Source organism: Lepidochelys kempii, chromosome 4 (assembly GCF_965140285.1).
Source record: "Lepidochelys kempii isolate rLepKem1 chromosome 4, rLepKem1.hap1, whole genome shotgun sequence".
NCBI lineage: Eukaryota > Metazoa > Chordata > Testudines > Cheloniidae > Lepidochelys > Lepidochelys kempii.
In genome coordinates, this window is record NC_136383.1 from 128,568,036 (window position 1) to 128,584,398 (window position 16,363).

The following is a 16,363-nucleotide window of genomic DNA, read 5'->3' on the forward strand; positions in this document are numbered from 1 at the left end:
GCTGTAATGATTTTTTTTCCCCTAAAAAGTTATGTTGTAATTTGAATAATTAATACAAATGAACTGTTGTCCAAAGTACACTAAGTAAAATCAGTGCTGCATTCTGGCTACTGTATCCATTTTTTGATATCTTGATAATGCTGAATTTTATCAGTTTCTTTAACTGTCCACCAGAGGGCACTGCAATCTAATTTTTTTTCATATTTTAAAATAGATCATAAATTGAAAGAGGGCTCACCAGTTGTCACCTGTAGATGATGCTTCAACAATACTTCCAGGGACTAATCGTCACAATTCAGGATGTGAATTTTTCCACAGACAATTCTATGCCTTATTTGCATGCACAGACATTCAATGCCTGCAGATGGGGTACTTGCAGAGTCGGTAATACATTTAACTGGTTTTAGCCCATGAAAGCTTAGCCCAAATAAATTTGTTCGTCTCTAACGTGCAACAAGGACTCCTCGTTGTTTTTGCTGACACAGACTAACACGGCTACCCCTCTGAAACCTGTCACAGTTGGTAATGCAGCTAACTGGCCATTTGCATGCACAAATAATGGAGCTGAACGGGCAGTTGGGGTAATAGGGCTGTAGCGAAGTGATGACTCACCAGTGTGGCACCTCCTGCTGGTCGTTGGGGAATTAACTCTTTTTCAGTTCTGGAGCACCTCCTTCTGGCCGGTGTCTCGCCTGCCGCTGGCCCCATGTCCCTCCCGGACCCCAGTGCCCTTTTCCTCAGGGTTCTGCCCCAGCAGTACCCCCACGCTCTGGGTCTCCCCTTCCAGGGGAACCTCCAACCCTCTAAACCCACCTTGCCTCAGTGACTACTGCCAGTCGTCATCTAGCCCCCGCTCACTGGGGCAAACTGCAGTCTGTGAGAGCCACTCATCATTGGCAAGGAGGTTGGACCAGGTGCCTATCTCTGGGCTGCACCTCCCAGCGCCAGTACCTGCATAGGCCTTTACCAAGCCCTCAGCCTGGGGAGTTGCCAGGCTAGAGCTCCTCTGGCCTTTCCCCAACCCTGCTCTGCTCCAAATGCCCTTTTCACTCTGGCAGCTAGATTCTTCTCTCTACAGAGTTAGAGAGAGACTTCCTCAGCACCTGGCTTACAGCCCTTTTATAGGGCCAGCTGTGGCCTGATTGGGGTGTGGCCCCACTGTGGCTGCTTTCCCCAATCAGCCTAGCCTTTCACAGCCCCAGCCCTCTCCAGGGCTGCTTTTAACCCTTGTTCTACTGGAGTGGGGCAGTTGCCCCACTACAAGGGCTCACAGGGTAGGCAGGCAATTTGGCACTCGTGAATGTGGGCAACTAACTTTCAAATGCGGTATAAGTCACATCTTTGAAAATAACAGGGGGTAGCCAAACAATGAAACTCGCCGTTCTGCGTCCAAAGAGGAGAAGCTGTTTCCGTTAAGGAAAGCTGTAGATGCTGGGGAGAGGTTTTTTTGTCTTAAAATGTGGATGCGTGCATGACCAGAACAAAACAAAAAGCCGAACCCAACCTCCAAAAGGTAGATTTTAATTTATGGAGCACCCAAGGCTTGTAGTAACTTCATGAACTCAAGCATGGTTTGATGTCACCATAGCCTGATGATGGCAATTACAGTTTTGTGTGTGTCCATGTGGAAGACAAATGATCATCATCCAGATCATTAAATGAAGATGTTGAACAAAACCGGCTCCAGGACCAACCCCTTGGGCACTCTGCTTGATACCAGCTGCCAACTAGACATCAAGCCATTGATCACTACCCATTGAGCACGATGATCTAGCCAGCTTTCTATCCACCTTCATCCAATCCATACTTTTTTAACTTGCTGGCAAGAATACTGTGGGAGACCGTATCAAAAGCTTTGCTAAAGTCAAGGTATATCATGTCCACCGCTTTCCCCATATCCACAGAGCCAGTTATCTCATTATGGAAGGTAATCAGGTTGGTCAGGCATGGCTTGTCCTTGGTGAATCTATGTTGACTGTTCCTGATCACCTTCCTCTCCTCCAGGTGTTTCAAAATGGATTCCCTGAGGACCTGCTCCATGATTTTTCCAGGGACTGAGGTGAGTCTGTAGTTCCCCAGATTCTCCTTCTTCCCGTTTTTAAAGATGGGCACTATATTTGCCTTTTTCCAATTGTCCAGGACCTCCCCCGATCGCCACGAGTTTTCAAAGGTAATGGCCAATGGCTCTGCAATCACATCAGCCAGCTCCCTCCTCACAGGAACAATGTATTAGTGCATTGTAGATTGGAAGCTGGAAGGTTGGAAGCTGGAAGCTTTGGCAGCTGGACAGATTTATTTTATTTTTTTTTTTTTTGGTCAGCATGGGAGTATGTGGAATTGGTTTGGGATTAGAACTAGGGAGGTCCTGGTCTTGGCTCCAGATGCGATTTAGTTGAGTTTTGCAGCTAAAACCGGGATTCTCTGTTAATAGTGTATTCTCCCCCAATTTACTGCACTTGGACCCCAATGCCGGAAAGCACTTAGAAGCGTACGCTTCGCTTTCCGCACGTGTGAAGTGCTTTCTTGATTCAGAGCCCTACTCTACTTAATTGTACGGGAATTTACAAATAAATCCGTTAATTAGCTTGAGTTAAAATTAATTGAAAAATTAGTCCTTTCGGTAATTTGAGTCTTTTGTTCTGAATTACAGTAATAAGAGAATAACATAGGGCATGTCTACACTACAACCTTTTGCCCACGCCAGTCGCATGGGCATAAAGCCCCCTCAGTTAGTATATTGCTTGTGCGTGTATGTACTTGGCTCCTTGCATGGCACAGTGCGTACTCATCAGAAGTGCTTGTATTGATGCACAGTATGGTGCACCATGGGGTAGGTATCCCAGGGTGCAACTCACCGCCATCCAGTGCACTGACATTTGGGAAGCTTTGGCAATGCATGGTGGGGCAGAAACGAGTCGCACAGGGGTGACTGGGACTGCAGGGTCAAGTTCCCGTCCTGTAACTTTCTGTGCCCCCATAATGCCACCTCTAGCCCATAATTTTCACTCCTATTTCGAAAATCCCATGAACCTGTGCAGGATTTGTCACGGGCCACTATCTCTGACAGAAGCATGGAGCCTGCCCAGCTCTGCACTATTGTCAGGAGCGTTGCGGGCACGGGACGCCTTATGCTATTTGCAGAGCCGCTGGAAGACCTGTGAGGAACGTGACGATTTCCTGGAGGTCAGTCTGCTGTGGGATGTAGCAAGAACCAAGTCACGGCTGGTGGTGACATTCGCATAACAGCTGCAAACAGTGGAGCCTGAGAAACCAGCATTGACTGGGGAGATTGTAACCCACACACCTCCTGAGTGTGGTGTTCTGTCCCCTCTTGCGGCACCGAGACCACTCAGAGATTAATGAGTCTGTTCTGCAGCCTGAGCTAAGGGCCAGTTGGCTTTTAGCTCATGCGGGAGAGGCTTGTGCACTAAGCTCCATAAGGCCCAGGTTTGATCCTGCCTGCCGACGACCGGGGTAATGACCGGCGACTGCATCGTAATGCAGGCTTGGGATGACGAGCAGGGGTTGCAGAACTCTGGGATGTGCCAGGCTACGTTCCTGGCTCTGTGTGCCGAGCTCTCCTCAGCCCTCCAGAGCAGGGACACCCACATAAGAGCTGCCCTGACAGTGGAGAAGCATGTGCTGCATCGGTGCCGACTTTCCAAAGTGCCGGGAGGTGCTCAACCCCTGGCTGTGCCTCAGGCCCTGCCCCCACTCCACCCCTTCCACCAAGGCCCTGCCCCTTCCCGCCCAGTTCCGCTCCCTCCCCTGGGCGTCATGCGCTCGCTCCTCCCCCCAGAGCCTCCTGAATGCTGCAAAACAGCTGATCGTGGCGGGCAGGAGGCGCGGGGAAGGAGGGGGAGGTGCTGATCCACAGGGCCCACCGGAGAGCAGGGTGTGCTGGGGAGGAGCTGATGGGGGGCTGCTGACGTGGCTCAGCACCCGCCATTTTGGAGCACCCACGGAGTTGGCACCTGATCACGTGGTGGAAAATTGACTTTCCAGATTGCTACCAGTCAGTGGGAAACCATTTTGGAGTTGGAAAATCCACTGTGGGGGCCGTTGTAAATCATGCAAGGGTGCATTTTGAGTTGCGGGGGGCATGCCGGGAACATGTGAGAGGAGAAGGTTAGAATAATCCAGAGAGGTGTTGAGCAGGGCATGGCCAAGTGTTTTAGCTGTTGGGATGGGAGGAAAGGTTGAACATTTTAACTGCCGTGGAGGAAGGAGATGGATACATTTTATGCTAAGTATCAGAGGGGTAGCCATGTTAGTCTGTATCCACAAAAACAACGAGAAGGCCAGTGGCCCTTTAAAGACTAACAGATAAATGACTTCTCGACATTTTATACTACTACACACTTGCAATTTTACTTCAGTGCCATGCTCTCGGGGCCAAACTCTCTTGATTTACATCTGCTCAATTCAGCTGATTCTGACTCGCTGCATGGGCATAACTGAGGGCAGAGTCTAGTACTTAATGCCAAATAGGCACGTAACTGGCCCTGGCATTCCTGTAAACAACAATTGAGACAGTTGTGATGCTGGAGTGGGCAGGGGTCAAGCAGCAGCCAGGCATTATTTACACCAGAATGAGCTCTTTGGTGGCGATGGCGTCTGAGCGTCAGTCAGTCAAGGTGAATTACCTATGAATCCTTTACCGTTAAAAGCACCACTGTCACTGAACCACGGTGCTAGAAGTGCATTTTCCCAGTCACTAACAGCCATTATTTACTAGCGTGACCATTTTTAGCAGGACTTTGTCATTTACAAACGAGGCTCTTTGTTTTCCGTTTTTATTTTTTTAAACATTTCCCAGGAATTGACCAGTATTTACTACAAACATTTAAAAATGGGTGAAAATTGGTGCAAAAAAATTAACATCACCATTTTCTGGGTAAATATCAGGGTTAATACCGTAGGACAGGAGGGCAGAGTAAAAGCAACAAACAGAAAAGAAAGATGATTGAAAGTAAAAGCAGTTTAACGCTGCGTTATATTTAATGACGTCTACATTCACAGTACGTACACGTGCATTTATGTGTATCTTCTACTACATGGCCTTACTGTAACAGACAGCCTAACTGATTATTGACACACACATGTAAGTGTAAATGCAAGGCTGTCTGTTGTAATGTATTGGGGATTTCTTAATAGAATCAGTATTTTCATGTACGTGAGTGGTCCAAAATTCAGGAGAAAAATCTGTAAAAACCAAATAGCAGCTTTGGTAAAACTCAGGACTCTTTTGGAAAAAATCAGTAAAAACACTGAAAACGAAGGACCTTCTCTCCAGGTGACAATGCCCAGGCCTGATTCATAGATTTAAGATCAGAAGGGACCATTCTGATCATCTAGTCTGACCTCCTGTATAGCACCAGCCACAGAATTCCCCCCCAACAAATACACAGCATGTATTTGAGAAAGGCAGCTGGTCTTGATTTAAATGACGTTTCTTAAAGCAGATTGTATCTATAAATTGGTCTAAGTGATGGACACTAGGCCTCTTGGCATTGTGCCTTTCTACACTGGATCCTATTTACCAGGTACATGTTGGATCACAAAGAACCTCTTTACACCTGGGAGACAATACTAATATTTCACTCTTAAAATCGTTTCCATTTTTCAAAGCCTAGTGCAAACATTTAGATGCCTAATACTGATGGTAAAGGGCAGCAACTGATGGCTAACTGGGTAACCTGAGGGCTAGAAAACCTGCCCCAGTGTAAGTAAGCTGATTTTAAAATTGATCTAGTTAAACTGGTGCCAGGCCCTAACCAGTGATGAGCTGCCAGAAGCTGAAGAACCGGTTCCTTCAGTCACTCCGGGTCTTCGGCACCACCGAAGGGCCCGCTGCTGAAGTGCCGCTGAAGACCCAGAGCGACTGAAGGACCCGCCGCCGAAGGACCGCAGGGCTGCCGGGTGAGTAGAAATTCTCAGGGGAGCCTCCCCAGCCGAGAGCTCAGGTGGGATGGACAGGATGGTCCTGTGGTCCGTGTGTGGCCCGCGGGCTGGAGTTTGCAGAACCCCTTTAACAACCGGTTCTAAACCAGCTTCAAAATTTAACAACCAGTTCGCGCGAACCGGCTCCAGCTCACCAGGGGCCTGAACAGAGATCCACCTAAACTGGGCTGAATCGTGCTCACGTTGATTTAGCTTAGTGTTCAGTTGGTGTAAGTGCTCTACTAAGGGTGTGCACTGCTAGGGTTTTTGTAATTGCTCCAAGTTAGCGCCAATGCAAGACAGGCCAGGCCTGGTCCGCCTTGTGCTGCGGAAGACTGTTTCTCAGTGTGTCAGTAGCTGGACTCGGCACCTATTTAACTTTGAAATGAAAATACTGGAGAGGAGCCTGGGAAGACTGTCGGCTAGTCCCACCTTTCCCTGGGTTTGCCACCTGTGCTGACTTTAACTTGGAGCCGGTTACAGAAAAGATTCAGCCTGTCCCTGTTGTCTAATGTCATCAGGGATGGGGACGCTGGACGTTTCTCCCTTTTCCCTTTGGGATGGCACCTCGGCACCCACATTTTCTGTTTTTTATACGCTTTAAAGAAGAAATAGACCCTTGTTATTGCCTGCTCTGGCATCTGCTTAAGCCATGGAGATGGATGGAAAGCAGGTCTTAACACCCATTGATTTTCTTTTCCATTTTTCCCTCCAACATTTGTTTCATTTTTATAGCGCCCATTGGAAAATGTCTGCCAAGCATGTTGGCTTAGGACCAGCTGGCTGCAATATTCTCCTGGGAGGAACTTGTAGCGACAGCATCTCTGGGTTACCTTGGACTAGTACCTTCACCTCTTTGTGCCTCAGTTTCCTTATTAGTAGAACAGGGATGACTCTACTTCCCTAACGGGGAAGTTGACCTTAAATCACTAACGTTTGTAAAATGCTTTGCTATATTAGGTTAGAAAGCACTATAAAAATATGAATGATTGTTACTTTACCCTTGACCCGGGCCTTTCTGAGGGCTTGTCTACACAGCATTACAGTGTCTGCACCACTGTAACTAGCTCAGTTTAAAACCAGTATAGTTACAGCAGCACGAGCCCAAAGTATAGACTCGTTTATACGGGTCGAGCTAATTCCCTTAACTGTAGGGCTAGAGCTGGTTGAACATTTTCCAACTCAACAGTTTTTGTGAGAAAATGTGGGTTTGTCAAAATCAAAACTTTCCGTGGGAATGTATCTATTTCAGTGAAGTTTTGTTTAAAAAAATCTGGAAAAAGTTTGTTTCTAAACGACTTTTCACTGGGACATATATAGGATGTATTCATTAACAGCCAATAAAAATCAGGATGAAAATTGGAATGAAACTTTTCAATTTAATTGAAACAAAATGTTTTGATTGACCAAAAATAATTTTTTTCCCCCAAGACCTTGTGCTGCAGGAAATGTTGAAATTGTGTGTTTGTTTTTTTCCAGTTGAGAATTAAAAGAAAATTTAAAATTTTGGAATTTCCCACAGAATAGAAATTTGATATTGTGACCAGCTGTATTTACACGCCTAACCGCTGGACCCAACTACTTCCTTCCAAGTCCTTGGACTACACCAGCTTCTCAAAAAGAAAAGGAGGACTAGTGGCACCTTAGAGACGAACCAATTCATTTGAGCATAAGCTTCCGTGAGCTACAGCTCACTTCATCGGATGCAACTTATGCTCAAATAAATTGGTTAGCCTCTAAGGTGCCACACGTCCTCCTTTTCTTTTTGCGAATACAGACTAACACGGCTGCTACTCTGAAACCAGCTTCTCAGTTGTTAATTCAAAGGCCTGGTTGGGTTCTGTCTACTATAAAAAGAGAGGATCCAGCTCAAACTTTTAAGCCAGATCCAATTATCTCCCAAGTTCTGAGATGTTAAATCAGAACCAAAACCACAGATCCAGTCTCTCTTTACAACAAAGACTTTCTTTGTAAGGTGGGGTCTACTAGTGATGGCCATCAGCGGCTGCTGAGATACTGGCAGAATTAAAGTGATACATTTAACAGCTGACCTTACCCTTCGTGGGCCCCACGCTACTTCAGTGGAATGGGATCAGGTGGGGATGCCCATCTGCTCATGCTCATCGAAGGGGAGAGCAGGCCAGCCTGTTTGTTGCAAGTGTGCGTCCCAAAAGCTTTGGGCCCAAGCAATCACTTGCATTGCTGGTGTAGGGGTAAGCATAACACTGTTGCTCACGGTCAGCACTGGCTCATCATGGTCCAGACCTGTCGTTCTGTGTGAAGAAATGAACACAGTTCAGTGGGAGGCGATGGCAGATTAATGTAGACTAGCTGCTACTCAAGAATAATGTGATCTCCACAAGTGTCAGAAATATTGTCACTGCTCTTAGACTATGATAAATGACTTAAAAGCAAGTGCTGTGCATATTTCAGGGGCAGACCAGTCAAAAGAAGCTCTCAGATATCTCTACCATTCCTATCCTGCCCTGCTTTAGGAAGTGTCATCCTAGCAGTCCACCTAATGGAGATGGATTATGGCAAAACACTAGCAGGAGCCTTTTGTTTGGGCCCATCTGCCGTATCCAAGTGTAAACAAACGAGCACAGCACTTGGGGTCTTGTGACTGCCGTGGGCATGTTGGGGGGGCTTTGCGTTCCTGTCTCACTTGATAGATGGCTTGTGCATCGCCCAAAGGCACTATACATCCTGACTGAGATATTTTTGTTGGGATAATGATGGGGGGGGGGGGCGGCCCTCTGGCACATTTGCTAATTCTCAGGGTTTAAGCAGTTTCTTGATAGGAAGAAGTCTCATAAATATAATCTTGGGTGATCTTTAGCACTAGTGAGAAAATGGATCTTTTGGCTTTTGACCTGGTTTATAGAGGTTTCAGCAGTTCCCCTCAATCCAAACTAGAAGCAAGAGAACGCTCCTATTAGTTAATGCATCTTATTTTTAAGAAATCTAATAACCTATGGCAGTTAATGTACAAAGTTCCCACAGTCCTCAGCTACCTGAATATGTACATCATGGGGAAAAATACAACAAAGGGTCATCGGCTTCCAAAACACAGTTCTCTAGCCTTAACGCAGCACAATCAGTCCTTGTCCTATATTCCTGAGCTGGACTGACATCTCCCATTGAGAAAACCATATACAAACAAACCAGTTTGTTTCAACAGTCGAGGTATTTCACATAAGGCTTCCATATACAGTAGCTGTGGCAATGCTAGTCACCAACCACAGTCTTCTCTGAGACCTTCTGAGTTAGAGGCATTGTTGGCTCTAAACATAGTTTGTGTCCATGCACAACATGGTCAATGCTCTAGTCACACCCCTGTCTCCCCAGGCCTAGACTGACTCAAGGTTTCCTTATAAATTTGCAGGGATCCCTAACACTGTCCCTTTGTCTGGCCTCCCTTTCTCCTAGCTCTCTGGCTCCAATTTAGGAAAGCAAGTGCTGTGCTTAACTCCCATTGACTTTAATAGGTCTTAAGCATGTGCTGGATGCTTTCCTGCAGATGGAGAAGGCCTTCCTGAATTGAGCCTTCAGTGTTGTAGAACATCCCAAATGCATTGCCCCTAAGGCCACTCTGCATGCACAGCCTCAGGGCACGCCATCCTCTTCAAAGAGCTAGCGAAGTAGCCTGAGCCATGCCTTTTGGTATGCTCAAGGCCCTGAGGCCTGTTAAAGAAGGATGGATGAGTGTCATGTGAATGCATTCCTCAGCTCAATTATGAGGCAATAGCGTGAGTTCTGCCCTTCTCCTGGTGAAGACCTGGAGGTTCTGCCCTTCTCCTGGTGAAGTAAGGGAGTGTTCGGAAGAGGTGTTGGTGAACGAGACAAGCTCTTGAAACCTTGTCTGGTTCATCAACAGATGTTGGTCCCATACGAGATATGACCTCAGTCACCTTGTGTCTCCCATTATTTGTAAAAGTTCGGATGAAAACAGGGAAGGATGGGTAAAGAGGGCTGTGTGTATTTAAACAATCCACGGCAGAGTTTGCAGCCTAGCGATTGCAGCTTTGGGCTAGTACATGAGACCCAGAAGGTGAAATAACTAGAAATGAGTGAAACTGATTAATCTGTTTTCCTTGCCCAAGCAGAGTGAAAGGCAAGGAATTTCTGATCAGTGCCAGAGGTTAGGTCTACGCCACAGACATTACAGAAGCACAAGGTCTGCGCTGCAGCTGTGTTGCTGGACTGCCATAGTGTCGACACTCGCTGCAGTGCTGAAAGAGGCTTTTACGTTGCTGTAGTTAATCCACACCTCCAAGAGGCAGAGTTCTCCCATTGACTTAGTCGGGTCTCCGTTAGGGCTCAGGTCAACTTAACTACATCTCTCAGGAGTGTGAATTTTTTTCAAACCCCTGAGTGACATAGCAAGTGCGACCTAAGTTTTAGGTGTACACCTGGCCTACCTGAAGTGCAGTTAGTTGAATCATGCATTCAACTAATAATGGCAAAGCTTGGGAACGTCATTATTAGGCAAATAATATTCAACCAGCATTCACCTGGTTTTAGATCTGGCATGTGGTACAATGCCTAGTGACAGTGATCTTAGTTTCCAATCTTGCATTGTCAGCTGCACTGCAACCTTTGACCAAATCCCCCAGCAGGCTCTTTTGTAGGGAAACTCCCACTGAAATAAATGGGAAATGGGCATTTCCCCCTGCCTAGGGATTTCACTTTCAGCTCTTTTAATAGCACTTTATATACGTATATATTGGTACAGTATCACAATGTGTAAGTGAGCTGGGGAGCTGCCTCTACAAGTCATAGATTTTGAGGAATAGTGTATAACTAAAAAGAAAAAAAAAAAGGAATAATTACACTGGGGGAAAAAAATCCCCTTTCAACGTCAAGATAAGTTCCATAGTAGGAGGATTAATTTTAAGATTTGGTGGCATTTGGCAGGTTAAAAGTAAGTGCTGTGAAGTGAATAAGCATGGGATTTTTTAGGCTGTAAGAGAATACGAGAACTTTGCTTGGGCTGAAATCCCTACTTTCTAGCTCTTTGGCCGCCTCCCACTGACTTCCTCTGCCTGGCTAATACATGCAGAGAACTTTCCCCATCTGTCTTCCCCGAGATATGTCTACACTCCAGCTGCGACAATGGCCCAGTTATGGCACTGCAGCTGTGCACACACAGCACCATAGTGTACACACTTGCTACAGCAACAGAAGGGATTCTTCCATCGCTGGAGTTAATCCACATCCTTGAGAGACAGTAGCTAGGTTAATGGAAAAATTCTTCTGTCAACCTAGTGCTGTCTACACTGGGCTTACGTTGGCTTAACTATGTCTTGCAGGATGTAAATCAGTGGTGGGCAACCTGTGGCCCGTCAGGGTAATCCGCTGGTGGGCCACCAGACAGTTTGTTTACATTTGCACGGCTGCCCGTAGCTCCCAGTGGCCATGGTTCGCCGTTCCCAGCCAATGGAAGCTGCGGGAAGCGGTGCGGGCTGCAGGGATGTGCTGGCTGCCACTTCCCGCAGCTCCCATTGGCCGGGAATGGCGAACCAAGGCCACTGGGAGCTGCGGGTGGCCATGAAAATGTAAACAAACTGGCGGCCTGCCAGTGGATTACCCTGAAGGGCCACGTGTGGCCCGCAGGCCACAAGTTGCCCACCACTGGTGTAAATGGTTCATACCCCTGAGCAACATATGGCGGTTGACCTAAGGTAAGGTGTAGACCAGGCCTAAGACTCTGACCAGGTCTACACTGGAAAATTAGGTAAACCCAGCTCTGTCGGTCAGGGATGTGAAGAATCCATACCGCGGAGCGACGTAGTGAAGTTGACCTAAATCCTGGCATAGGGAGCAATAGATCGGTGAGAGAATTCTGAACTAGCTCCTGTCTCTCTGGCCGGTGGATTAACTGTGGCCACGAGCTGTGAGAATATCAGTGGAAAGAAAACTGAGATGTGTAAGCAAACCATTCTTCAGTTCTGCCAGTGGATTTGTTATTATTAATAAGTATCATTTTTATTACTGAAAAGGAACGATGGTCCAATGTCTAGGATGCTAACTTGGGTGATTTGGATTCAATTCTCTGTCCTGTCTCAGACTTCCTGTATGATCCTAGAAAAGTCATTTAGATCCAGATCCTCAAGGGCATTTGGGATGCTCACTTCCCCTGGAAAAAAAAAAAATCAATGGGTGTTAGGAGCCTAAATACCTTTGACATGGGCCAAAGACATTTGTCATCGATCACATAGCAAATCAGGAAAACACCCAGGAACAGGATCCAGATTTCAGTACTCTCTGTTGTTTTGCCATCTCTGTGCCTCAGTTCTCCATCTATGAAATGAGGATAATAACACCGCCCTGGCTCAGAGGGGTGTTGTGAGGTGCTCAGATACTGAGGTAACAGGGGCCATATAAATATATAAGATACATAGAAGTATTCACCTAATAGTTTGGATAAATTATTTTCAGACTGTGGAAACTTTTTAACTGGAAAAAAAAAAGATCAATATTGAATAATGAATTATTATAATGAATACGGCCCTCAGTAAACTTCTAGGGCAAATATTTTCATGAATACCAGTGATCATCCAAATATCACAAGCACAAACACACGAAGAGCAATGAATCATTCAAGTCACTTATTCACAAATATATTTCCAACATCTATTTTTCGACCCATTATTCAACCGGTTCTAGAAACAAGTAGCATTGTCACAGTGTCCCTTCCAGATGTCGGATACTGAAGAAACAACCATTTTGTGGCAGGAATGGGCAGAGAAAATCATTTAAAGATATTTAGCCAAGGCTGAAAATGAAAAGGCCTCAAGCTCAAACTACTACATGACGGCAGAAATATTTCCTTCCAGTAGAGGGCAGTCTTCTGTAATGTTTGTTTGGCTGGAGCCACCAAATGAATACTAGAGATTTTGGTAAAAAGAACAGGAGGACCTGTGGCACCTTAGAGACTAACCAATTTATCTGAGCATAAGCTTTCGTGAGCTACAGAAGTGAGCTGTAGCTCACAAAAGCTCATGCTCAAATAAATTGGTTAGTCTCTAAGGTGCCACAAGCACTCCTTTTCTTTTTGCGGATACAGACTAACACGGCTGCTACTCTGAAAGCAGAGATTTTGGTGATAACCTTGGCGTATTAGCATCTTTAAGTATTTGTTGAGTGTTGTAATCAGATGTGATGGGCCTGAATATTATTCTTAGTTTATTTGATTTTAAGGCCAGAAGGGACCATTGTGGTCATCTAGTCTGACCTCCTGCATAGCACAGCCAGAGAATCCCACACAGTGATTTCTGCATCTAGCCCAAAAACTTGTGGTTGAAATGACATCATGTTTCCAGTTTGAACTATGCTGGCTTCAACTTTCAGCCACTGGCTCTTAGACTGAAATGCTGCAGGGAGGGGTTTGGTAACAACTGTAATAACTCACATGGTACAAGAACCACCATATTAATTTGACCGAAAATATGGTTGAAAAAAACTCCAAGGAGAAAATCCTCTTTGCAGCTAGAGCCCTGTCCCGCACGATACCGATCACTTCCCACAAGGGGCGCTGAGTGCCTTTACACCACCTTTGAGTTGAATGGGAGGTGAGGTCTCACAGCAGCTTGCTGGATGGACCCCTATCAAGAATAGTGGCAAATGAAAACACTGGGGCAACATGGATCAATTAGAGTGGAACGAGTGTATGTGTACAATACTGAGAGGCAACGTGTAAAGGAGTCCTTGTGGCACCTTACAGACTAACAAATTTATTTGGGCATAAGCTTTCGTGGGCTAGAACCCATTTCATCAGATGCTTTTGCAAAACATTTCCTAGGCTGGCTGTGGAGTGATGTTCTTCTGACCCTAATCCTAATTATGTAACATTGTCCTTGTGGGCTGGAGAGAAGGAGGCAATATGGCGGTGGATTATAGGCCAATTCTTTAAAACTGTGTACTGAAGGTTTAGGAATTGAATTATTATATATAGTGCCCACAGGATACTAGGTAATTTATGGACAAGTAGGTGCTCGGATGCTATGGTGGTGATGAACACAATAAAACTGCCTAGATAGAAAGATAAATAGACAGATGAAGACAGGGCTTTTGTCCTCAAGAGTTGACAATCTAGAGGCTCCATCCCACAGATACGTACTACCCTCACATAGCACTTACTCTCCAGAGTGGTCCCACTGCATCAAAGGTTCACAGATCTGGTGCAAATGGGTTATTTACTCATTTTTTAAATTAATTTATCCCAAGTGAATACTTTGTTGTTGCAATTTGCTGCTAGGCATTCCTACATGTGCTAATGATAAGTATTAATTAAATACCTCACTGTTGTCTTTTAAATGCAGTTCTTCCAGGGTGTAATTAAGCACAGACACCCAGCCCTTTCTGTCTGCATAGAGAGCGGCAGGCAGGCAGGCCTTTTTGGAGCTGTATGTTTCCCTTTGTGCAGCAGGAGAGAAGTAGAACATGAGACAAAGCCAGTTTCACCAGTATACATATCCTTTGTGGGGAAAGCGACCAGGTAAAGAAAATTAAAGGGATACTCTTGTGTTAAGATACAAGCCCCACATATTGTGCAAAGGGTGTGCCACCTTAAGATTTTACTCTTTCATAGTCTCATAGATTTTTAAGGTGAGAAGGGCTCTTTAGATCACCTAGTTTGACCTCCTGTGTATCACAGACCACAGAATTTCACTCAGTCACCCCTGAATACAGCCCAGTAACTTGTATTTGGCTAAAACATATCTTCCAGACAGGCATCCAGTCTTGATCTAAGGGCTTCAAGAGATGGTGAATCCACCACTTTCCTTGGTAGTTTTCTCCAACGGTTACTCACCCTCACTGTTAAAAATATGGGCTTAAATTAAATCCTCCCCTGCTCACGGTAAACATACTGTATGCTCTTTGTTCTCATCCCATGCAAAGAAATGCAGATTGGATCACAACGTAGGCACCTTTCATCAGCAATCTCAAAATATACACACAGCATCAAGGCCTTCTGGAAATTAATATAAAAAATAACGTAGGTGCACATTAGTGACATGTAATCATCAAGCACAACTCCACATAGGGACATAATTCTACCTTAAATCCATAGGGCTTAGCAATGTGAAACTACACATATAATAGGTTTCAGAGTAGCAGCCGTGTTAGTCTGTATCTGCAAAAAGAACAGGAGGACTCGTGGCACCTTAGAGACTCACCAATTTATTAGAGCATGAGCTTCCTTGGACTACAGCCCACTTCATCGGGTGGAACATATAGTAAGAAGAAATATATATACATACAGATAAGTTGGAAGTTGCCAGGCCCATGAAAGCTTGTGCTCTAATAAATTGGTTAGTCTCTAAGGTGCCACAAGTCCTCCTGTTCTTTTTTCACATACAACATTATTCCAAACAAACAGCAATAACGAGTTAATTTAAAAAATTCTACCAGTCCATAAATATATTGATATTTGCCACTGATAACAGGTAACTACATTGAGACAGAACGCCAGACAATGCAGGAGTCAGATCTGCTTGTTGTGATGAAATATGCATTTCTTTGTACTGTGTTCTCAGCCAGCATTCACCAGGTGCAGCTGCATAGGGACTGGGTGTAGTTCCCTGGTAGGTTCTACACCTCCAGCCTGCTCTAAAGTACGCTGCTCAGCTATGAGCCCAGACCTGTAATACACTAGCTCAGTATAGCCAAGGAGCCGTAGGGCTGCAGTTATTCCCTCATCACGTCCTCCCCATGAGGGAGCCTGGGTGCTGGCTGGCTCTATCCTAGCTGGAAACTCCCTTTTGCTCCCCCAGCCTGGAGGATCCACCAGCCTTACAGCCCCTCTGTGCCACTGAGGCTGTGAAAAAGAGCTGAACCAGAGCAGAGACTGGCTCTCTGGGTCAGCAGATTCACTAATGTCCAGGGTTTAACAAATCATGAGATTGGCTTAAAATGCACAAGATTTGAAAAATAAGGAATTCTAGATTTTTTTTAATCTGCTTTCTAGTTTTTGATCCTTCTGGGTTCACATTTTCCAGCTTTTCTCAGCAACCAGAAACTCTCTTTTTAATAACCAAATAAAAGCTGGGACTCTCACATGACTCCAGGACCTGGGGCTTTGAGAAAAACACTCAATATTGCACGAGTTGGCAACACCAGTTTATTATGTGGCCAGTGGGAGATTTATGATGTCCTTAGCTATTCATTTCCTTACTGTTAGTTGTAAAGTTCTTTGGGGAAGGGACCACGTCTTCATATATGTTTGTACGGCACTATTCACAATGGGGCCCTGCCTCCGGGCTGGCTCTCTGGCTAGTACTGCAATATAAATAGGAAATAATAAACAGGCGCTGGGCTTGCACAGCGATGGTATAAGAACCTAAACAGAATAGAAATTATTATTATTGTGCTATCCCCTAGTAGCCCCAGTCACGGATGCAGAACTCCATGGTGC